Below are 26,534 nucleotides of genomic sequence, written 5' to 3' on the forward strand. Positions count from 1 at the left end.
TACTAGCATTTATAACTGATGACTCATGGATTTCTCTGTGTCTAAGAAGCTACAATGTCAGCAGTTACATTGTTGTTAGTGTGAGTCATAAATAAAGGCTAATGGCCCTAATTCATAACAATTCGTCAATTTTGCAGTCACAAATGTTAATAATGTCAGTAATAAAGGGTCCCAGGTTTCTTACTTTCAGCCATCTGCAATTAAAATGTAATAAATAATTAATGAAGGGTCCTTTCAGTAATCCATCACATCTGCAGCTGTAAATGTTAATTAAGCTGTTAATAAATGGATTCTGGTCCAGATGTCCTGAGGCCCTTGTTCCAGAGGGTAAGTGGTCAAACAGTCCTGATTAATTAAAGAGATAGCTAAAAATACAAAGCAAGTGTCATGTTGGAGGATCTTCTATAACCTGACAATCCAAAAGTTTGTCCTAATTAATAATTCTAATTGATTATAACTGATCTTTAAAGCATTACTTAATGTTATATTGATTGTTAATAGAGGCATTAATCTCATCTTATAAACCCTTTATGAGGGATACTTACTTAAAAACTGTTATTAGTATTCACAAAGATGCACCAATAGGCTATGAATTGTGAATCTTTCTTTCTTCTTATTATTGTGTCAATCATGTATCATGAGAGATAATTGATAAGTATATGGCCTATAAAGTAGAAATATGTGCAGTTCAACTCTTTGATTTGATTATGCAGAAAGTTAATAGTGTTGAAATTTAATAAGTTACTAACTTTTGTGGTAGTTTTGTTTTAGGTAATTAGACATTGCAATCCAGCACTGTCTGAGAAAATGGTCCACAGCGATGACATCGTCATCACTGTCAAAATGGCGAACACTGAACTCCTACTTCATCTTGGGGAAGAGGTAGAAGGTGGAAGGTGTCAAATGAGGTGAACAGGATGGGCGTTGGACGAGTTTAAATCCACATTCGGCACATGACTGCACGAAAGCCGATACTGTGGACCATTCCCTCAGACAGTGCCGACTTGCAGTTTTCAATTATCTGAAACACCACAAAAATTATTTAAGTTTTCTGCATAATCACTTCTACCCAAAGCCACAAACTTATCAACTCAGGACATTCTGGTATATGGAGAGACTAAACAATTACCCCACCAACAATAACACGTCTCTGTGCTACAACATGCCAACACTACTCATCAACAGAAAGACTGCTCAGTCTGTGTAGCATGATCTTCTTTCCCAAGAGGACAGACTGGTGGACAGCCAATTTGAGAGGCTTCTCCTCTCTTGCTATGATCATTACTTTTGCAGGAAAGGAGAGGCAAACTTCAGACAGGAGTGGAGACTGCTCTTGGCTGACTTTGAAGTGCTGTGCTGACCTATCATAAAGGCTTGGCATTTATATTTTAGGACTAACAGCTATCATTTTTGAAGCTTTCCAAAATGTTATTTATGACATTTTTACTTTATCATTACAAAAATGTAACATGAAAGGTTTCAAGAAAATTACTTATAGGAAATAATATCATAGTACGGTCTATGATAAAAACAGGTTAAGTCAGATTCACGCTGTGTTCCAAATCCAATGAATGATGAACAAATTGATATTAAATCTATCTAGTTATGCCAGCTACATGGGCTGCAATTTGAAGACAGTCTATGTGGACACTAGTTATTGAAGTTCTTGGCAATAAATTTTCTGTCGATCAACAAACTGATTAATTTCAGCAAAAGATTTAGGTCTAAGAGGAACCCCTGGAAAACCCTGACAGGTGATTTGAATTATTTTGGCTGATTAGACAATTTATCAGGCTTGTGCTTGTGAAGGACACCAGTTTGTACAGGACAGCAAATTACATCTTTATCAATCTTTACTGGTCTTAACAAATGAAGTCCAATGATCTCAACCAGTTCCACCCACCTCCAACCTTAGCAAAGGACACATCAGACATAGATACTAAAAAACACCTGTGCTGGTGTGCACTGTGTTGGATCTTTAAATAGAAGTAGCAACAGACTTTTTCACAGTTGACATTTGACATGTTACAGAAGGAAAAACATGGGTGTGAGTAATAAAATTAACAGTGAATTCCATTTAGCTGCTTCACTTGCAGAGTCTTGGTATTATGCATGCTGGCTCACTGTCACACGTTCCATTAAAATTATTAGTAACTTGTACCCATACAAGAGTGAAGAAGTGCTGAAGTGAGACCCCTGTATTCACAAGTACTACTCAAACATATCAACTGTTGAAGGACTCATTATGCAGGAAAACATGAATATTCAAATGCTGTATTTATGACTTATCATTCCTGTTGTATTCATGTATCAGTGGCATTTTATTGTTGGAATTTGCAAATGAAAGTTTAATTTCTACCATTTCATGAACTCTTAGGAGTAGGTACTTTATTTTATTGCATTGTTATAGATTTTATCTACGTACTGTAAAGGGATTTTGTAGATTACCTCATCTTTTTAAGTTTATATATAAGTTTATATATAAGTTGCTATAATTTAATGAATGGTACAGCACCATACTCTATTCTATTCCTTCATTTGGATCAGGGACTGTACAATATTGTGCACCTTGCTTGTAGGGTTAGTGATGGTTAAAGCTGGCAGAGTGACATGTAAAAGTGGACAGAGTTACACAAACGGAAGTAGTCACCACACACTTGCCGTGCCCACGACCCGAAAGTCAGAATCAAGTTTATAGTTAACACCTAAGAGTGTCCAGCATTACAGTATATTTTGCATATAAAACCTTTATTAGAAAAATAAGCAGTGCACTGACTGCACACGAGCCCTCAAGGTCTTAAATCGACGCATTTTAAATGTGGCTGAAAACACCCGAGTAACATAAACTGACCAGTGCAGCTAGGTTAAAGTAAAGGCTCGGCTAATTATTACGACATCATTTGACACCACCATGCACGCGAAATGTAGCTTGCTAATATTGCAATGATCAGGTGTTTTCTATGTGACACAAAGTTTACACCAGCATTACTGAAACGAGCTGCAGCAGCACCCAGGTAAGATGGAGAAAATAAGGAAAACCAGCCAAGTTCAGAGACAGACAACGGTAGCGAAGCTAGCGTCTCGCTTGCCGGCTAATTTAAACCAGGTTAGGTTTTACCGGTTAATCACTCTCCTACATGTCCACAGGCAGACCCTGCAACTCTACCAAAAGGAACGTGGGTCATATTGGACTTGAAAAACCAGACTAAGTCTGTTTGCGACATCAGCCAGTAAGTTCCACACTACTTTAAAACGGGCGTCATTTAGGAGAATGTTATCAGGACACTTGATCCTGCATGTAGATAGTTCTCTTACTGTCATCTCCTTTCTGCTGGAGAAGCAGTAGTGGACCTACCCTTCATTGTAATTTATCCAAAACTGCTGTGACTGTGTTGGCACGTGTGACAGCTTTTTTCCCCCCATGCTTTTCCCTCATTTTCACTGAACACAGGCGAGTCTTGCTTCATGCATGGAAGGCCCATTTTGTGCCTCCAGAGAAACCTAACCCCCAGCTGTACTAATGAATGGAGGGATATTAAAGATATTATCCTGAGACCATCCACAGCATGCTATGGCCTTCAGTTATTTTAATGGTGAGTAAAGTATTTTCTCTCTTTTTTTTTGACCCAGTAGTGTGTTGGGTATGCAGAGGTTGTTTGTACTTGTTTATTCTGTTTTGGTCACAATGCATTTGATAGAAGAGCAGTCTGATAATTGCTCCCTGTTCAACAGCATCTAAGCTCACCTATATATCTTTTCTAAACTTTTAACTCTAACTCTATTTGTGGAAATACATTCAGTTGCCAATTAGATACATCTTGCTAAAACCATTGCAATCTAATATAATAACCATGAAAACAATATACTACAGCCTACTATGCGATACAGTACTGAGAGGTATTTAGTCTACTCCCATTTATATAAATGGATTGGGCAAAATTGTAGAAACACTTCTCAGTACAAGGCAACCGCACCGGGAACAACAGCTAATGGCCATAAAAATGAGTCAACATCTCTAATTTAAAAAAAACTGAACATTATAACATTGATGAAAATAGAATTCTTTTCAAGGCTGCTGTATTACTGTTACCTGGGTGCACATAATAAACTGGCAACTGAGTTAAAATCTGAGACCTGCCCATCACATTTGCTCTGGCTCAGACAGTGCAAACAGCACCCTTTACTGTGAGGAGAGAAAAATAGATTTGCCCCTTGGTGGTGAATTTTATATCCCTAGGTCCAGTATTTGAATATATGTCTATATTCTTTATGTTTGTGACTTTTAATTTACTTGCGTACTATACAGTAAATGTCTGTAATGTAGGCCATTTACACAAGGGTACACATCGGCTCTGCTTTTCTTGATTGCTCTATGTACCTTCCTGGTTCTCGTTATATACTGATTTGTTCTCAGCATTTAAATTTTACTTGCATCTCAATATTTTATTCACATTTTAATACAGCAGCCTGTTTTTTTCCATTGCTCGCTCCCTCAGTCTCTCCTCTCATCCTCTATCAACCCAAACCTATTATTATGTCAGCACTCTGCAGAGTGCACTCCTCTTATGTCAGACAATCAATATATGGCAATTATTAACCAAGCATGCCTAAGTAAAGTCTTTTTCTTCTTGGCTTAGTTTTGGTTCTGCAGAGTGTTATCATCCTTTTAGCAACATATTTCTCATGTCTCTGAAGTGTGACTTGCCACTCTGACTCTGGTTAGTTGGATTGATAACACACACAAACACATGCGCATTTATAAAAACTGGTACTGCACTAGCTTTCATGAACTACATATAAATGGAATCATGGTTACTTTCCAGCCATTGGTAATTGATTATAACAAAAGGAACTGTCTGGACTTTTAATTTAGGCATCCCACACATGGCATGTTTTTCTCACTAGATAACTAAGTACTGTATATGCGTGCCCCCTCCCCCATTATCCTGGTGAACAGTATGAAACACACAAAAAACCAACACCTTGTATTGTATTCAGTGTTGTCTTGAGCAAGCCCTTGGATACCCAATGTAAAATAATAAGCAAAACAATGTGTTTTTGACCCTTGCTTTTATTGATGATTCAGTTAGCACTGGTGATAAGAGGGGAAACATCTGTGGGTTTTGAAGAAAATTGCATTCTGTGAGATGCCCTGGCTGCGATAAAAATGCTATATTTCCATGCAACAGAACAACAAGCTGATAAACCCTATCCTGAAACATGACAAGAAGTTCAAGTTTGCAGACAAGCTTTACTGTAAAAATGCACAATTTGTTGTAAATATGCTGCATAATAAAGACATTCAACATTCACAAAATTAAACAAATGAGAAATAAAAAATGAAAACATACATTACAAGAACAATAGAATATTAAAATAACCACAATGTATGGACCAATATCAGTAAATATGAAAAAAAAAATCTACTGTGTGACATTAGACAGTGCATTATTAGGCTTTTATCATAATGATAACCAATTCAGTATTTGTGCTGTGTCTCTGGAAAAATATAGCAGAATGTATATCTCACTGCACAAATATTGCAGGGTATATATCTCTATGCATGGAACTAACTGGGACGATATTTATATAAGGTAACATGAAGCCTGTGTTGCAGTGGCACTGAAAACTGAGTGGGCAACCTGCCTTGACTGAATGAAAGTAACTCTTAAACACTGACTCCTCAACAATGTTGAGGAAGAAACTGGAATTTATTGTGGATCGGTCATATCTGGTTGATTGCCAATATGCTTAATAAGGTCAGTATCAGCCCCATTAGAGAGTCACTGCACCCCTGTTAATTTTTCCTTGTTCCTGTGTTTACGCTTCTAAGAATTACTGTCCAAACATTTTGCTGTTCTCTAAAATGTCACTCCTATTAGTAAGGTATACTGAATTTTCACTTACTGTTCTGTCAACTTGACTCTAATGGCTTTTGTTATGAGCATTGCATTTAATGGTGTGTTGATCTGGAATTATGTAATCTTTTCAAAATATAACATGCTAAAATGAATTGTTTGTTTAAGTGTTTTAGTAGCATTTACTGTAACATGTAGTCTCACTCCAGCTTCATTATTGCCCCTTGGAATTAGTGATTCATTTTCACTAGTAGATGACGATTATGATATACAATATATATCGTAGTGTGCATAATAAGATGTATGGGTTATATTATAGTACATGGCTTTCTAATAGCTGATAGTGTTTCACCCAAAACATCCTCTGTTGCCACCTTTGGATGTCCTCTTGACTTATTGTCCTGTATTCCATTGTGTTGGGAAATGTCTAACCATTTTTATTTATAAAGTCATGTCCGTGTGACAGGGTGGTCATTTCTATCAACTGTTTGGGGACCCATATGTCTTCCTACATGAGGTTGCACACTCTGTAGATGTTCTGTTCTAAAATTAAACTTGGGCAGGTAGTAGTGAACAGAATAAAGGCCCAATAGCACAGAGTCCGTCAGCAATCAGAGTTATATCAAATAGTTTCAGCATCAGTGCATTTTGATTTGATTTATGTAAACACGGTTTGCGTAAATCTTACACTTCAAGAATTAAGTGACCGCTGCCATTTTTGTAGTGCAAAAGGTCCTTGCCTAAGATATGCAACCCAAACTGCTCCTGTGGACTTTATTTTAGAGGCTTGGCAGCAGTAAAAAAGTACAAGCCTAGTCTGTCAACTTTCCCCAAATAAATAAGGTTTAGAAGTCTGTGCAGTGAAACATCATTATATACTGCTCAGTTGACCAGTAAGCCGCAAGTTGCAGCCTGAGCGGACCTCGTGAATGAGACCCCTGTGTCTGTCTTTAGCTCATGTGCCACTCACCATAAATGCTTGTTGCACCAGCATGGCTTTTCCCTCTGCCTGACACTCACTTGTACTCAGTCTACCCTCAATTGCTGTCACTTGTGTCCTAAAGGCTGTCATCTCCACTTTGTGCTCCATTGCCACCATGTCTTCTCCGCTGCTCTATTTTCCTCAGTTCAGTCAGGCTTGTGGCTGTTTGTCAGTAGAGGCTGATAGCCCAGTTATTTGGTTTAGCTTTCTGCCTCCCTGTTGCTCTGCCACTACATTTTGGCTCCAGTGAGACATTTCATTATCTATCAGTGCCTCAGCAAGACCACATTCCTTACAGTACCTCATGTTCATCATTTGCTCAATTGTGTCCTCCTATCTTGAAATATCTATACAGTATATGCAGACATGCATGCCTACAAGCATTGCTCAGTAAAATTTGCTTGTTTGTATGTTGTAAATAATTACAGTTCATTTTTTTATTTGAATAAAAGCCCCTCAATGTCCTCTGTAATTTGAAGTGATTTCTGTCAAGAATGCAAGGCAAAATCATACCTGTAGAGGTCAGCATCTGTCTAATCTTTTTTATAATGTAATATGGATATTATGTGGACAGATGTGCTTATGATTCAGCAATCCTGTTTTAGGTTGTTATTTAGAAGAAAAAAATGTTTTTTTGGCACAGAATAATGTTGTTATTGTTTCAGTCAGCAATTCAGTTAACATACTTAGTGGAATTAGAAACATTGATCACATAGCACTTTGTTAACATAGGCTATTTAAACAATAGTTGGACATATGAACAGCTTGAGGAAAATCTTAAAACCAAGTTGGAAATAGATTTTTTTTTCTTTCATATTTTTTGCAGCTGCATACCAAAGTAATTAATATTTATGCGTCAGTTCTTGTTAGTGTCCATGTCATTACCAGTTCCATTTTCCAACACAGTGATTCAAAAGGCTTCACAGTTATTAGCCAGAACTCGTCAAAACTAAAACTGCCCTCTGGCAGTTGGCATTTCTCAGTATAACATTTCCTGATTAGTCATTAAAATGTGTGTCATTTAGATATTTCAAAACACTTTTTAGTGTATATGTACAAGGTGTACCATTCTACTGTATATGATATACATCTCTTTCATTTTCTTCTGCCTCATCTAACAAGTTATAATTAGCTGAAATCCCTCAATGTCAAAACATGCCAAAATGGATTAATATCTAAATTTGTAAATGTTCAATGCCTCAGGTAAAGCCTGTAACATAGAAATTAATTACCACTCTTTGCTATTTAATTTGCAAATTAATTTGCACCAAAAAAGTGGCACATGTTCATGGCTGAATGCCAGCCTAGTGCATTTTTCAGATGGAGGCCTAGATGAACATTACATCGTCTAATCTACTCTGAGTAATGGGAACATCCCTTGTAGATACATACACAAATAGCCCATTTGACACACGTGTTTAATTGGAAAGGTCAGTGTGCTGCCTCTACTGCTGCACTGCCGGAGCAGTTTTGGCTTCAGTGTCATGTTCAAAGGGACGTCACAGTGGTGCCGTGTGATGTAGATGTAATATCAGTCACCCTTTAGTCCCAGCATAGTACACCTACAGGTTTCTGCTACCAGAAATCAAAACAGCAGCCTTTCATTCATCAGTCAGCAGCCGTACCTCTGGGCCAACCTGCTGCCCCAGGAGAGTTTGCGTTGCCAGTTGTCAGCAGGACTTTGGTTTTGAAGTGTTGGTGAATAAAATGATAAACTCCTCTACCACTGTGTGATAAAGTGCATATGTATTGCATGAACTTCCAGTGAAAGCTGACACAAGGATTTTATTGTTTATCTGCTGAACTAGAATATCGGTATTTACACTAGGCTCCTAGTTTAACAACAGTGTCTTATTTTTGGAAACTGAAACTTTAGTGGAGCGGTTGGCCATGCTCAAGAACAAGTCAGTATTTCTAGAGGGATAGAAAATCATCCCTATTCCTTCATCTGTCCATCCTAATTTAATGTCCAGGAATTCAATTAAGACATATTGACAATCTCCCCATCTACAATTGTACAATCTACAACTGTATTATAGTTTTGCTAATATAAAAGGGTTTGATAGTTACTTTTTCCCTCTCATCAGTAGGATTACAAATTGGTGTGGGGTTGAGGTACCTCTTTTGTTCACTAATTGTCTCAGTTACCAATGATAGGTTGACTACAGAGGACACGCCTCCCACTGACTTGAGTTAAGGCACAACTGTAAATCCCTGTTGAAGAGGACGCTGGATTAATAGCAACACCAGAAGGAAAAAAGCTATTAAGACAACCCCAGGATCACTGTGTTTTGTATGAAAACATCATAAAACAGTTGTGACAGCATCCACTTCTACATAATTTTTGCTGTAAAATAACATCCAGCTAAAATAAATAGAAATGAACACATTGGTACTTGATAGCTGCTGTTAGTGTAGGGTACTTGAGCTCATCTGACAGTGTTGTGGGAGTACGTCAGACAAAATAGGTTATGAACTGCTGGAGTAGATGATACAGAAACCTATAAGGTGACAAAAATATGTAAGAGAGACAGACTTTGGACTTGAGCCTTTAGATAAAAAGAAATAACTGGACTAAGTTAAACTGGATCCATAATCTCACTGAAACTGTAGGAGCTTTCTGGAAAGGTGACATACTGTAGATCAAAACATGGTAGTGCAACTACCCTGGGTGGATAAACAGAAAAGATCATTCAGCACGTTGGGTTTGTATGGAGGCAGTCAGTTGAGAGATGTAGTTCAGGTTGGAGGGCTAGCTGAGTAGGCGGACAGGTATTGGGAAGAGGCTGCAGAAGCGGCAGGCAGAGCTAGTGGAGATGGACTAATTCCACCTCCCACAAATCCTCCAACAGTTGATTGCCTGGGTGGGCAGTGTCGGAGGCAATCCTCCCTGCCCTCCTCTTTGCTCTGGCATTAGGCGACTGCTCAGTGGAGAGCAACTGGCAAGCAATGACCCTCTCAGCTGGATGACACACTGCAGGTTTTTCCCCTGGAGCAAGAAGAAATGGAGCTGTGGCAGACTGCAGAGGATATCAGGACAGTCTTGATTGTCAGTCTTTATCCCTGGATAGGATATGTTTATCTTCCTTATTTGTGATAGAGAAAAACATTTTTGGCACTCTATTTAAGAAACCTGCAAACTTTTTATTTGAGCAAACTGGAAATGTTGGTTAGTAATATATATTTAGGTTTTTCACTAAACACCTGCAGGATAATATTGCCGTGCAGATACAAAAGTCAGATGTTGTTTCTGCTCTTTGATGTGCTGATTGTAAATATGTTTTCAGCACACAATAGTGCTCATTAGTGTGTTTACATGCTAACTGATATTCAAAATATGACCCATCTTGTTCAGAAGTAAGTTTAGGTGAGTCTGTTTTTAATCTTTTATATGCTTGTGATTTCAAACTTGCTTTAAAGGCTAGAATATATTGGTTAATATCAGCATGTCCAAACTAGAGAGTTCATGTCGTCCCAGTTTATGAAAACCCAAGCATTTACTGCACATATGCCAATTTACAGGCAATATATGTGTCTGTGCAGACACTCACTGAGCCATCTGTTGTTATGTTTATGTATGTATAGGCATATAATAAATGGCTGTAAACATGGAGCAAGTTTGCACAAAAAAAACTTTTTCAGTATTTGGCAAACAAATGAGCTTCAGTGCTTTGACAGATGTTCAGAATCCAGGGTCTTCGATTTTTCATGAACTGACGTATAGAGGATTATCTACAGGCTCTTGATGAGATTATAATTCAACTTATTCGTAACAGTCCTCATTCCAAATTACTCATTCGTATTTGGGTTCGTTTTTAGCATTTCAAGCCTTAATACTTAATATCAGAGACGGATGAGTGCAACTCATAAATCTCATACATCAAGCGCACATCTAAATGCCACACTTCGAAAAACTGAGGCAATTTCTGGTTCCTTTTTTCATACACACACACACACACACGCATGCACGCACGCACGCACATACACACAATCCAGTCAAGGAGCAACCTGTATCAACAAGCAAAAAACAAATGGTAGTTATCAAGATGAAGCACGCTGATAATAGGTTCACCTTCTCTGTTGACCTAATGGGGGAAATCAAAAGTGGGGGTTGAAACAGATTGCTGAATCGATATAAAGCACTTATCCTGATTGGACACTACTACGGGGACAACAGTGTTAAAGCTGGTAAGGTGGTTAGCTCACTTTTATTCCGCGCCTTTCCGTTGTCTGCCTTTGGACAAGGAGTGTGATCCCTGTTAAAAAAATGCATTCATGCACACTCAAGTAAAATCCTTTGAAGAATGGAGAATGGATTGTTATGAGGATCTGAGGTATTAATCTTATAATACAACACACATCATACAGTAATGGACAACATGTGCTAACACAAAATTAGCGTTGATGCAGCTGTCAGGTATGATACAGTGCACACACCACTATCCCTCTGCTCTCTAAATGGAACATGGCCCCTAGCCTCAAACATGTTATCAGCTACAAGGGTCCATCTGCCAAATGCTGAGCATTTGACAGTTCATCAATAGTGATGCTATTAATAACTTGTTTCCAACATAACAGCCCAGGGACTGGGATAGATAAGAAAACATTAATCTCCTCAACAAGTCAAACTGTTGAGCAGCATAAAAAACACAATTGCAATTAACAGACGAGGTACTCGATCAACTGCCATTTCAGCAGCCATTCCACAATTATCACATAAAACAATGTGTACTTAATGAGGTAATGCCCGTGTATAGACTGTCATTAAAATAAATTATCTATATACTTGTAAGATAAATTAAAAAGTGAAATTTTCATTGAGTAATGACTCAAGCAATTATTAGTTACTTGCTGGATGTGTTTCAGTAGTGACACATCTGAACCTGAACTCCAACAACTGTTGTAATGGACTGGAGAACAGCAGCTTTTCACAATTTCTTGGTCAGGGTTATCAAGTACATATTGTTTGTTGAGCTAATTAATTTTTATAGCTGCTAGTCAGGAACATGTCCATGTCAGGTCCAGACCTTGCCAGTTTGAAAGACCAAACAGCTTGATGCATCCCAGAGCTCTTTACTTGATGTCCTCAAACAACAAGCTACACCCACTCAGTGAAGTTTTGGCAAGTGGAAGCTGCCCTTTTAACAGCTAATGTATGCACAAAGCGACACTGGGTGCTGTCCAATAAAATCAACGAGCATTTTAATGGATGCAGGTCAATTTGTCCAATAATGTTATTTAAGTCTCTTACAGTAATTCAAGGCTAATTAAACCAGGTAATTTAACTCACTCCCCTACTCCAGACACATTGAACCAGATATAAAACACATAGTATCACACAGGCAAGCATCACTTATAAATTAGTTGTGGACCAAAAAAAAAGATATATACTTCTAATTTAAAATCAGCATCAGTAAATGTGCTGACCTGACCATTTAGCACAAGGATTCAAGCTCCCTGCGCAACAATGAATTGTTCATGGGATTATTTAATGGTTGGAAAAGATGGCCTGTTTGGGATCTGGTTCATTACACTTGTTTGGGAGATAGCTGGGTTGGAACTGCAGAAGCTAAATTGCTGGCATTTGTAATGGTCATATTAATTCATTTCACTTTCAAGTGAACTTAATGTTAGATGCTCTGTTAAAGAGGACAGCGTGAACAGTTAATAGCCGTGCACATTAAAACCTTCCATGTGGGACCAGGCCATGGCAACGCTAAATCACACACCCATTCCTTCAACATTTAAGTGACCACAGCTCTCTTTAAGGATCAGATAACAGGGCAGTGTCATTTTGCTCAGTCAACAGTCAACACTATACATTAACCATAATAGGGGAAAAATCCTTAGGAGAACTATACTGCTTATGTGATTTTCTCTGTTGTTTATCAAAGATCTTGATGTGTTTTGTGTTGTTTATTCGGTCTAATTTGTCATTTATTGGTTTTTATAGCCCCACATTTACTAATGGTAAAAGCGCAGTGAGAATCTCTGCTACCTATGTGCTGATGACATGTCTCAGTAATACAAGCTACATTCATTCCTGCTCTTTTAATAGTGCCTCTCCATGCCAACCTATCTGATGACATCACTGAGTAATGCAATTCTCTCCCTTGTTTTGCCTGGGTGTAAGAATTAAATTCTCATGTGATGCAATTCATAGCAATGAGTTTTATACTATAAAGAAATAAAGTAATTACAAGAATACAAAAATTATGTCAGGTGTACACCAGTTTGTTGTATAAAACTAGATTTATATTCCCAAATCTGAGCCATTTGGTATTTTTTTATATTATATATCATTTTACCCTTACAGTGGTGAAGTTAATAAAATGCCTATTTTTGTTTAAGGTGTATTATAATATTACACGTACAACAATCTGTTTTTATAACTGCTATGTATTAAAAACTGTTAAAAAAAAATTACACATTCCCATATCAAAATATTGAGCCATTTTTAGTTGAGAATTTGAACAGTCACATCCTTTCATGTGCTTTTACCAAAAGTGTTTAGACCAAGTATTTTGAGTTCTGACTTTAATGGATAGTTTTGATGAAAAACAGTATCAAAAAGAATCTTACTGGTATTTTGTAAGAGGCAGGAAAGAGCACTGGCACTTGACAGACCTTAGGCTAAATCAAAATAGATTGGGGTTTTCATTTATCCAATCATGCACCACATAACTTGCTTAGCTATATTTTGGACCATTCACCCGCTGCCTTAACTTCCCTAGGCATTAAATCCACAGCTCTTTGCATTTTTCCATTTCAGTGTGTTTTGTTGGTGTCTGTGTTTATGTGTAGTGATGTATGCCGTTATACACTAATGGGTTACATTTGGGTCCCAGTCCTGAGGTGTAAAAGAAATATAAACTATCACCCTCTAGACACTGTGTGAAAATACAGACAATGCACTTTCCCCTGAATTTTTTTTATATCCCTTTTTCCATTTAGCTCACTACATGTATATGGCCCTTATGTGTGACTATATGTGTGCTACGCATTGTATAAGTTAAAGTAAGGGTTGGATTTTAACTGGCAATGACTGATAAATGCTGTGTGCCACAGAATGAAGAGGGGGGTTTCAGTCTTAAATTTGGCTTTGGCATTAAATGAGCCAGCTAAATGCACCTGACTTCCGTGATGAAATTGCACCAAAGAACCCATTTATAGTGACAGAAGGGTTGTGATTTATGTTTTTCCTCTGAGCCCTCAGGAAATGGACTGTAATGTCATCTATATACAGGTGAATCACCTTTTCTTTACTGTGATTGAGCATTCAGAAACTGTGCAACATACAATGTAAAATGCCAGTGCATTGAGAAGGAAGGCTACCTGATGTTGGATTTGTTACCCAGAGAGACAAAGTTGGGACAATTATGCAAGGACAATATTGTTGACAATCAGTAATTACAACATAGACTATGAAACTCTAAGGGAATGTTTGCCAGTGAGGCAATTTGGCCCCATGAAACAGGGAAATGAATGGTTTAATTAACAACGTTTTAAATTTACAACATGACAGGAATTTCGGAGACCATTTTCCCTTCAGAGTCTTTTATGCAGATGTTTAATGTGTTATTTTAGCTTGACAAAATATGTATGATGACAAGTGGGGCGAATGTGTTTTCCAGCCATATCATTCTAGATTAGATAGATGAGATTTACCACCCTCTTAGAGACCTCATTGGCTTTAACATAATTGTGCCTTCCTGCCTTATGGTATAACTGTATGCAAGTTGACAACCGTGACCACATTATATTAATGCATTTCCCATAAGAGTAAACTGGGTCATAGATTTATCCATAATCAAAATATACCTTGTAGAGGAGGTTTTCATAGGACACAAATGGCAAGGATGATTAGAGAATGAACAAACAGAGCCACATAGAAGAACAGTGTGGTCTAATAACTAATGAAATCACTAATGAAATTCCACTAAGCTGTGATTGTGATAATAGGATTTGATTTGAGGTTTCTATATTTTGCCCTAGCGCCACTCAGTTAATGCATAGTGCAGGTTATAAAGCTTATTGGGGTAATTAGCTGATATTGTCTTCCTGTCAATGTGTATAATGTGATGTTGAATAATACCTATACTTTTAATAAATAAAGGTCAAAGGAATGAATCATCTTGGTATTAATTATTGGAAAATAGCCATGTAAGTGATGAAAGGAAAGCCATTCATTGCACTTGAAAGCAGGATGGATGCAGTGATTGGATTGATTAATTTACTTCTTAAACTGTCAAAGCAGAGGACTCAGTGATCGGGAGAGCCATTTCAGATATTCAAAGGGGCGAATGTTCTTGTGAAACACCTATTAATCATGGACATTTTGGCCAAGCAGATGAATTGAGGTGTCGGTTTTCTATGCACGCTGCCACAGAATCATTAGCTACAACAATCGCTCAAGCCAGAACAGACATGGAGGCTAATCAGCAGCTGTAATGGACACACTTCATAATTGTCAGTCTTTTGCAGTATGGTAAGGAGACCTAAGCTGGCCAGACTGAGAGCATACTATGAAGTGCAGGCAGCTTTGATCACATGAGCTGAGAAAGTGATGTGCCTATATACTCATTATCTTACCTCAAGACTTGTGTCTAAAGAATACAGAGGATTTTCAACATTTAATACCACAGTATTTTCAAAGTACAAATGTCGTCCTATTCTTATAGTTACTGAAGCGAAGTGAGTTCCCCATAATTAAGGCAACTTTATAGGCACTGTTCCCAGGCGAGTGTATGTACGAGTACCTGTGTTAGATGTTTCATCTTTATTAGCCAGAGCATGGTAAGCCTAGCTCTCCATGCACTAATCCCCAGCTAAAGAAACAGCTTTCAAGGAATTAACATCAAAAGTAAAGCTTTGCGTGCCGGCGGGGGAGCTTTCAACAGAGCCTGCCTCAACTATCTCCTAAGTATTTTCAGAGCCTCGGGGATGAAGTGGAAGTTAAGTTTAACTTGCTCTGTGTTCTTCTTCAAGTCTTTGACCTTGTTCTCAGGTCTCTTAATAATCCCTGATATGTTTGAATCTGTACAGCATTTGGGGCATTTCCATGGGGCAATGCCAGAGGGTGGGGATTTTTCACTAGGGCCCATTGCCCAGTCTTCCCTTTAACCATAATTCCTGTGATCAGCAGGTTTGGGTACATGCAGTTATGGTTTAGGATCAGCACCTGACAGACATGAATTACCTACAGTATCACCTACTGTGCATAGCAAATCTCTGAATTTCCATGTATTTCAATATAGTGCATATTCATCAGTCATTTCATCAAGTGAAAGCTTCTACGCTGAGGTCCTAGTTATTTCATTGTGACTTGAAAACCTGCATTTAACCAAAGAAATGTTGAAAGAAAAACAGGTCATAAATGACATGAGCTTCTTCTTCTTCTTCTTTTATTTCTCTGTTTTCTTAATGATATTGCAACAGATATAAAGACAAATGTTGATTAACTAATTCCATGGCACTCTAATCCATCCATCTAGATAACATTCTGTTGCCATTTTGTTTCATCCATGCAGAAACAATTCTCTTCCTCCTCTTAATTGTTCCATCCTCTCAGATTTGCAGATGAATTGAACCAACAAGTGTATAGAGTATGATGGTGTTCATTTTAAAACTCTCTATATGTTTGAGACTGTAAAGCAACACATCATCACCTCCTAAAGCCCCTTTCAAGAGATGGCTCTTTGGCTAGTGATTATTGCTTTCACAATACTTGCTCTTGCTTATGTACCCATAATTCATTTACTCTTTCATAGACTTTGACAGCTTGGATTGAGCTAAGGGACAGTGATGTCTGATTCATTGTGTGTTTCCAAAGTACAGTTGGAGAAAACGACACTGGCAGGTTTGCTTTGTAGCTCAAAGCAATAACAAACAGTATATTTCCTATCTTGTGAGGTCCACAATGAATTCTCCATGGTACGATAAATCACTTGTCTGCCTGATGTTAACATTCCATCAGGCAATCATCAGGCGATTTACTTTCTCCTCTCTAAATCTGTTTATATGGCTTTCTTAAAAGAGGTGCTGTGGGATTTATTTTGTCACATGTTACACAAGCCGTAGGACTGTGAAACAGGCTGAACTGCAGGCCGCATCACAATGTCTCCATTATACACTTACAACAAGATGAGGTAGTTGGACTGAGACATTGCATTACGAATAAATACCTTTGGTAACACTTGAAAGTCCCAGACTATAAATTGGTCTTCCTGAGCAAGAACAAGAAAAATTTTCACTGGGGCAATATGGTGCGTAGCTTTACAGCCAATACAATAACTGCCGTACCACCTACAAATTATGCTGTACATTACCATAATATGTTGTGTGGGGAAATGTAATACCAGCAGAAGCTGGTTTCCTTAGGTGTGAACTCTCTATGTATAGGAATACCTGAGGATGCAGGAATTCACGCTTGTTCATTCTACCTAGCTAAGAGGGAATTTTCCACCAACTGAGTATTTATTGGAGCTGACACAATTTATATTACTGAATAATCAGTTCTTGTTAAGATGGCTTCAGAATTTAGAGACAGCCACATGTACACAGTTTTCATTTAATTATGCAATATTATTTAATGGAGAAGTTGGAAAATGACCTAATTTACTGTATTGACAGTCCAACTAGGCATTACATTGATTTCTATGTAGGGTTTGTTGATGATTTTATTTGGAAATATACAGAAACACTATTGGATGAATTTGTATGCTATGTGAATACAAGACTAGAAAATGTATTTAGAAAATGTATTTTTCAATATGGAAAAGTATGTAAACTGTAAAGTGGCTTCACAGATTAATTATTTATTCTCAAATGGCATGAATGAAGACCTGATTCTTAGACTTTTTTTTTTATCAAGTCCTTCACTATTTTTGAGAGTGTATGAAACCCTGCAGCTTGATGGTTGTACTTCAGATGTTTTTGACATGAGTCAGTACTAATTAGGGTCATCAGTACCACCTGCACTGGTCACATTGTGTAGGTAGAAATATCTGAGGTGTAATATGGTTTGTCCACACTGAAGAAGGTGTTTACGACACAATATCTGTCTTTATGCTCAGCTGTTAATAAACAGAAATAAAACAGAATTCTAGGACATCGAGTGTGAAAGTCTGATATCTGACCAATACTTGTAGTGCAGTTGCATTTAACATACCAGCCAGTGTATGTATTTGTTGCTATTGTTTTTTAGTGTCCCTAAACAACTGTGTATTGGAGGAAATTTTAAAGAGTTGCTTAAAAGAGTCACACACAAATGGTCCCATATACAAATATTCAAAGAAGATAAGATAATAAGAAAAGTCTTAACTAAACTCCCACATTCTTGTTTGGAAGAACAGTTGCCCTGAGGGTTTCTATTCAAAAGGTCTTCAGCTGGATGAGACATTTGAGTCTACCACTCTCTCACTCTCAACTTGTTTTGAATTACTTCAATAACCTGATCTTTTGGCTCTTTGGGGTTTTGAGATCAAATTACATATTTATATATTGTGCTTTGAATATGTGTTATGTGTGACCATCACACAGTAAAAACATGTAGATAGCTCCTTGCCAGTTTTATTGTCTTTTATTGTGGGAGTCAGTGTTAACAGTAGGCAGGGCACTTTGTGATTTGGCCGACTAGTAAGTTTGTTCTAACACCTCTATTTCATAACCTTGTGTTTCAAAGTGATAGATCAACACTGAACTGGATATCAAACATTCTTCACTGTATCATAAATTCTTCAAAGTCAAGGTAAAATAAAAGAAAGAAATAAACACCTTAGGTTATAACCAGTGTTTATTGAGTAGATTTGCGCAGAGGTCCAAAAAATGAAATGCAGAGGATCTGTATCTGTACTATAAGCTGAGTTGAGGTAGTGGTGAAAATCAAGTTGTTCTTCTGGACATGAAAAAGTGAAGCATGCATTGATAAATTGATTACTTGGGCAAGGCTCATGCTGGGTTTATTGTAGATGTATCTTTCTTCTGTTTGTACCATGGTGTGTGGTTGATGTGGGGCTACATCAAATCTTTTTTTCATTTTTGTCTAGTGCCTGCTCTTGTTGCTTTTGACCTTCCTTTGTGTGCAGTATTTTGTGTAGAGCCTCAATATCCATGATAACATGGGCTGTGTTTTAAAGTTAAGAAGGTGTAAAGCGTCTTTCAGACTTAATATGAAAATCTGTGTATTTGATCTTTATTCACTGATCTGTCCTTATGCCACCAACAGGAACCCTAACAATGGGTCTGCTTCTGAGATTGTTCAGGTCTCACAAAAATCACATTCTTTCCCTGTGAGCTATATATTGAGCAGAGCAGAGACAAATATGTTGCTGAGTTCAGTTTTGATAAGTTATAGTGCATTACAGAAGAGAGCGGAAAGACTGGCCTGTTAGTTTCATCAATATATTGTTTCTTACCCCACAAATAGCAGTCGCACCACCATTGTGAGATGTCTTCATTTTAAAGTTGTCATTATTTTGTAACCACTGCCTGGCTTTCAGATCCCCTGGGGGATACACTGGAGACAGCCGTTTCCCTCCCTTTCTGGAACTGTCTCTATCTCCTCAGGTTTCAGCTTTGCCACTGTGTTAAGAGGGTTATTATGTTACCACGCTTTCTAGTGTAAATGTGTATAGGTCAACCTTAGTTTGAATCGTTTCGTGGTAAATGGGCACAAAGAAAAAAGTTGTCATGCAATAACGACATACAGTTATGCACTGAAAAACATAAATCATTGGATGAATATAATTTAATCACGGCATAAATTTCCATTCAGTCACAAATGAAACTGATCTGTCTTGACTGTGTTATTTGAACACCAAATACATTTTAAATGTAATTGAAATTTGCTTTTGTTAGTTCAGTTAAATTCATTGTAATTTAATGAACATAAGTCAGACTGTTTAGTACAACAAAACCCAGCTTTGCTGTTTGAACTAGTAGAGGTTTTATTTGTTTTCTAATGTCTAACTGAATGCACTAATAAGATTTTTTTATAGCTTTACCAGTATCAGTCTTGTTGTTTCAATTAATGCTGCTTTTATTGCTAGTACTAATAAGCCTGTGTTTCCATTAAATGACCTGAGGTTCATTAACTTGCATAAAAAGTGCAAATAAAGCAAAACCGTTTTACACTTTATTTTTTTTTTTTTACATCTGGCAACAACAGATACTTGCCAAGATACCTGACATGCTTTTCAATGCATGAAATGAACTCTCAGGTAAACCCTAGTCTAGTCCAACACCCTGTAGCAGATTCTATATTAATGATGGTTATAATCTTTAGCAAAATTGGTTGAACAAAATAATGGAAACACCTCTCTAAACCAGTTTCAATGGTAACTGAACAGTGTAACTTTCATAAAAGGTTCAGGTGTGACTGCTCTGCTCATTTTAGTGAAAACATTCAGGAGGTGTAAGTGTGTTTGACTGCTCTGGCTGCAAACATCCATTGTGACAACACTGCAGTATGTTACTGAGTGAAAAGTGTAACTGCTTCATCCACACAAATGTGTAGGATATCTTAAATGAAATTAACAAATAGTACTTTGCAATTACAACTTTTCCTATCTTTTATATACAAATACTCAAGTATGTATGTATGATTTTAATCTGTCTTTTTCAAACTTGCTCACACTAGCAATTTATTTTTATGGAAATAAAAAGCTGCCTGTTCAGCTTGAGGAAAACCTTGTGCAGGTCTTCATGTGTGTGTTTGAGATCTGATGAATTAAATGTTGGTGAAAATAAGAGTCCAAAGGCCCCCTTCCAGTACTATGCTGCTTGCATAGGTAGTTAAAAATCCTACATTCACAAATTACCATTTTATGACAAAAAATGTGAAAATGAAGACTTAAAAGCATCCAATAAAAGGAAGAGATGTAAAGAAGTAATACAGAAGCACTCATATGTAAAGTGGTGAAAAGTGAAATCAAACTGCGTGGATATCCCAGTGAGAACTGTTATAATCACTAAAACATGTGACTAGAAGAGACACAAAAGAGCTACAGACTTTAGCTGCTGAGAGTAAATGTGCATCAGTTAACCACATCAAGAGGTTTACATAAAACTGGCCTATGGGAGGGGTACTACTGAGGCACCATTACCTAAGGAGAACCAAAAACTGGCTTGTAATTTCCCAAAGAGGAATTTGATGGACATTCAGCATGTTGGACATGGTTTTGATCATCAGAACTCAAATTTCAAAGAATTATATTCTGAAAACAATACTTCCATAAGGACATTACATCAGTCAGTGCAAAATATGGTGGCTGCATCATCATAATGTGGATACACTGTTTGTTCAGCAGGGCCATGACATGTTGCTTAAAGTAAAGAAGAATGAAACAAACTCACGGAAGCCATCACAAGAGAACTCCAGGGTTTCAGCAGGACTGTAATTCTGCAACTAAGTAATCATGTTCTGTCTCGACTGATCTACAGCCACTTTGTCACACCTTGTGTATTTCACAAGCAGCTCACTGTGTATTCTTTTACAAGTCTCTTGTGCTCTTCAGTTGGATAGGTGTACCAAGACTTGAATGCACGTTCGTCTCATATGGATGGTCTCATCTTGAGGAAAGAAAAATGGTGGCAGTTAGGAAATAAATTGTCAGCAGCCTTGTTAGCAAAAACTGCAAGTTTTCTTTTTTTTAATGTTTTTTAGTCTCAAACATAGTCTTGGTGTAGCAGGCAATACAGTAATACCCTCCGTCAAACACTTTCTCATTGTCAAATTGTCATTTGCATATGTGAGTGAAAGACTTGCACCATAGCATCCTATACTGAGAGAAAACTTCATTTTTAGTGAAAACTAGCCCACTGAGAAACAGTTAAAAGGCATCTAATAAGTCATTGTAGTTGCTCATCTTATTGAACACAATACACATTTGTTTAGATATACTTTATTTCCAAAATTACTTACCCTTGACATTGAGGCTGTGAAATGATTAGCTGAAAATGTTATTGCATGTGTCCCTTAAATTTGCATCCTTCAGAGGTTCCACTCCTGCTTCCAGCTAAGTTTCTGCATCCAGTGGACTTGGAACATGCGCAAAACCTAATTTTGAATCATCTCTCATTGGACCATACATGTTCACTTCATTCATCAGAATTTTCAATGAGGTCATGTCCTGTGAACATAAACCAGTTGCAATCAATTAATTAGATACTAATTCAACATTTCTTGTTTGCTACTTGTAGAAAAGAGATGTACTCTCACCATATCTGCATTTTTACGCTGTCTTTCAACTCCGTCTCTCTCGTCTTTTGTCATGTTTACATGCGATTTGCCTCTGTCTGTTGCATTATGAGAAGTTGCTCTGGAAGCAGATGGAAGTATATCCACACATTTACTAGCTGCAGTGCTCCTGAGAATGCTAAATGAGACAGAGTATGCATTTTGTCAGAAAAAACTTTAACACTGACAACCAGTTTAAGAGGAACACAAACCTGAGGTGTTGAAGACAAATGACTTTCAATCCAACCACCTCCCTGACCCCCACACCCTTACTTTTTACTGTGCTGTGTAAATGTTCCATTACGTCCTTTACTACCAAAATGTGCCATTAAATGTGAATTGCTAATGCAGCATAGTTGCAGATGAATAGAATAAAGAAGATTGGGTTGCTTTAATGTGACAAAATGATTGTGGCATACACTTTCATACACTATTTATCGTTAAATGAATTCATGTGGCTAAGAATAGCTTACATATATATACATTTTCACTTGTTTATACCTTTGACTTTGCCTCTATTCCATTGCTGTTTGTCAGTGTTTTTAAATTTTCAGTCACATCTTAGTATCATGCACCTATCTCATGTAACTACAGTTATCAGTGCTATGAACAACAGCCAGTCAAGAGAACAGCAAATTTCAATAGCTTCCCATGTGAATAAAATAATAATACTGAGAACATTTCTTGGTACTGTGGCACATTAAACTGTGTGGTCGCAGGTGTAAGATTGTCTGCAAAAATGGTCGGCGCATTTTCCCTTTTATCTCCCTCTTTCCCTCATATTACTCATAAAGAGGCCAATCTTAATACTTTATATGCAACCACCACAAACTGCTCTGTCTTTTGGCTTTTGCAAGCTTTTTATTTGTTGGTAAATTCTGGTAGAACACTGCATGTTGTTGTCACACTGGCTTGATAAAAGGCAATTAAAACACCAAAAGAGTGTCTACTAATGTGCTAGATTTATCTGTTACACTAAACTCTCCTGGGACCATTATTCTTAAGTCCTCATAAAAAAGGGGCAGTAATACTTTCACTTCCTAACTGATTAAGTTCATGTTTGATAAGGCTTTTATGAAGACAATTCTTTCGCACTGTTGGGTCTGGTGGTGTCATCGACAAGGTCACACACTAACATAGAGACTTAAAGTCTGATTCAGCAGTATATTTCACAATACACAGGCTACAGTAACAGCACTTTACAAGGTGATATGCAAATCTAGGTCTAGAAACCTGACCTAATAATTTGAGTTCTGAAAATTTGAAATTATCTCAAATTGATTGCTTCAATGATTGACTCTCCAGTTATGATAAAAATCTATGTACAGCATGTTACCATAAAATAAAACATTTTAAATTACTTTTGCACTCCTGATTTTGTTAAAAACCCCTTTATTTTTACAGAACTATTCATGATTCATAAATTTATGTCACTACATTAATAGAGATGTGTTTTTATGTCACGTACAGATATTAGAATTGTGCAATACTGTAGATTGGTGGATTCTGAACAGGTGGTCTCTATCATATCCTCTTCTGCTAGGGTGTTGTACTTTATTCACAATGGGCATGGCATTTCCCATGACAAAAGGCACTTCCTATCTGCCAGGATAACTGCAGAAGCTTCTCAGAAGAATGTCCTGAAGACTGCATATATAGAAGATAGTTTGATTTCAACCTGACCTTGTAGTATACCTGCCATAGTATTGTTTACCTTCTACAATAGAAAAAGTTTGTAGCCAAACTTGGCAGCACTGCTTGCAGTGTTTCTGACAACACTCCAGGAGCCCAAGTGAGGGGAAAAAGGACCATCTTGGATTTTACATAGGTTATATTGACTTTTGTGGTGATTAACCACCCTCCAAACAAGTGGTGTTTTTGTTACTTCACTGCCTGACTCAGCTTTTAACTAAACTGTGATTGGTTAGCTGTGTGGAGCAAACTTGTAATGGGGTAGCTAACCACACTTTGAGTTAGCAACATAATTTATATGAAACTACCAGGAAATGTACTCCTTAGCTAGCAGCAATAGTGGGATGAGATCTGGAGTTTGGTGAAAAAAATCTGCACTGTATTACTGATGACTGAAAAAAGAATCTGTAGGCGTGCATAATTCTCCTGTGATACTCAAAAATCAGAGGGGAGCTCTAGTCTCTACTTGTTAGACTCTATCAGACAAAATGGGTAATGACTGCTATGCTAGTAATAATGGCTAACAAATGATTACATTATAATAAAATAAAACCAACTGATTGTCTATGGATGCATCTACTCATTTGTTATTCTTATCTGCAGTCCAGAGCTGTTTTGGTGATTTTAAAGCATGCTTACACCAAAATGATTTATCCAGCAAAGTCCCTTGCTGAGTATACTCTTGGAACAAAGCCTGGTAATCCATAACAGATGCTCCACTGGAGCCGTATCCCATTCAGTACACGAGTCATTGGGCTTTATTAAACCCAATCTGGGCTGAACACCATGCTGTGTGATTGACAGGCATATTGCTGTGACCCTTTGGCCTTTGTTGTTGTCCAGAGGCACAGCAAGACCCTTTATTTATGCTGTGGTTTGTATTGACTATAATTGCAAGAGGCTAGTGGTAGATGGCGGCTGGGTTTGGGTTCAGCTCCTTTGATTATGGATTTTATGTTCAATAATCAACTGAGTTCTCACCAGTGGGCCCTTTCCCTCACTCTATTTTTGATCTCTATGTACAAGTCAGCTGACAGTAAATTTTGGTGCACTAGATACATTTCACTGAATTCAGCAAATGTTTGACATTTTTGTTTGATAAATGACTTAAATGATTAATAGATTTTCAAAATTGTTGGTGATGCATTTTCTATCCACAACTCATTAATGCATTCATCATTTGTGAAAAAATAATAATTGAACCAAATAAAGTATACTGTATTACTATTCTAATACATATCCATGGTCTTGTTGCATTGCATGAAAGGTGAGAGTGGGGTTGACAGTGGGAAGGGGTATACTGTGTCTGAATTTTGGTAGGAGGTTTCTAAGCCACTCTATAAATCCATGCAAATTATGCCATTACTCAATTTTCTAAACCAGTGATTTATTTTACAAAGTACAGAATGTGCCAAGACTCATCTTGGTGGAAATCAAGCACACACAATTAGAACTTAAATTATATCAGAACATCTTTCCCTGTTGCACAAGAGCAAAAGAACATCAGTCGAGTTGAAAATCATGTGTACTGCAGTTTTTCATACACGATTTCATCACACAACTAATTATTGAATTTTTTTTTGTACTCCTTTCCATTTTCCATTATAGTGCACTGCCTCTTCATTACCACTTCTACGAAGAGTGGGAGGCAAATGCATACAGTGATGAGCTTGTGTGACACGACTGCACTTGCAACAGTTTTCACCTCATGAGGTCATGCTACCAAAAAGCAGAGTTTACATGTAGCTTAAAGCGATGAAGAGCTAGTCAAGGCAGCAGTCAGCTTTACTGGATTTTTTTGGGGAAAAAAAAATATATTTTTAAAGAGGGCACTGCAGAATAAGTTGCTGTCTCAATATTCTCTTGGCTGGTTTGTACTTGTTTCAAGTACAAACCTGACACAGAATAAAGATTGTTTTTATGTACAAATTAAGTTGCACCCTTAAAGCTGAAGAATCATCCTCTGAAGCCTAGGAGGTGCTGCTGTAAGTAGTCTTCACATGATTGAGTCAAATTTTACTGGTTTCTCTCTAAAAGTATATAGTAGACTGAAACATATATATGGCAGGAATGCTTAAAACCAACAAGATAGCATAAAGCTCTTTCTCAGCCTGTGTAACATTGACTTCACTGTCAGTCAGTGATTTGGAAGCATAACTAATTGCCATCTTGCAGTAAGCCTGTGCAGTAAGTCGTTTTGATGAATCAACATGTGACTCCTAGTTCTTTCCTGGGGTTGATTATTATTGAGCTGGTCCAGGCTTTTTAATTATGAGGTTTTTTATTTTCTTTAATATGTTGTGCTGTCGATCCTACATGAACTTACCTTCCTCTATTTAAAAAGTGATGCAGTGGTGCATTTATGTAAGAGAGGCAAAATGCAAACTTTGATGGATAGTAAGTCATTCTCAGGATGGTTCTGAGCTCATGTCTATCTTTGGGTGGCCCTGTGTATTTATAATATAAATCCTGACTTTATACTATCTATGCCATATATGCCATAGCTGAGTGGTAATGCCCCAAATGTTCTAATGTCATGTCCAAAACGTTGACTCTAAGAGAGTTAATGCTCTTGTCTAGATCAAGTTTGAATTCTTGCCAAAGTTTCTTGTCATACTGTACTAGTTTGCCCTATAGTCATAAATTATTTTGAAATTATTATGGCATACTCACGGGGCACAACAAAGAAGGCAAATGCACACAAGATTTAACAAAACCTAGCTGAAATTTATTTTGTAGGCAATAATAATGATTGCAATGAGAC

General features: G+C 37.3%; 1 long non-coding RNA gene across 1 annotated transcript in view; it reads left to right on the forward strand.

The window, feature by feature from the left end:
* Positions 1 to 3,144: 3,144 nt before the first annotated feature.
* LOC108893255 (uncharacterized) overlaps positions 3,145 to 26,534 on the forward strand; it is a 66,066-nt gene continuing 42,676 nt past the window's right edge. Inside the window, exons 1-2 of the long non-coding RNA XR_001962630.2 lie at positions 3,145 to 3,230; positions 3,452 to 3,593. This is a non-coding gene — a long non-coding RNA (uncharacterized LOC108893255). The remainder of the gene's footprint in view (positions 3,231 to 3,451; positions 3,594 to 26,534) is intronic.

The sequence above is a fragment of the Lates calcarifer genome, linkage group LG20 (genome assembly GCF_001640805.2).
Source record: "Lates calcarifer isolate ASB-BC8 linkage group LG20, TLL_Latcal_v3, whole genome shotgun sequence".
NCBI classification, from domain to species: Eukaryota; Metazoa; Chordata; class Actinopteri; family Centropomidae; genus Lates; species Lates calcarifer.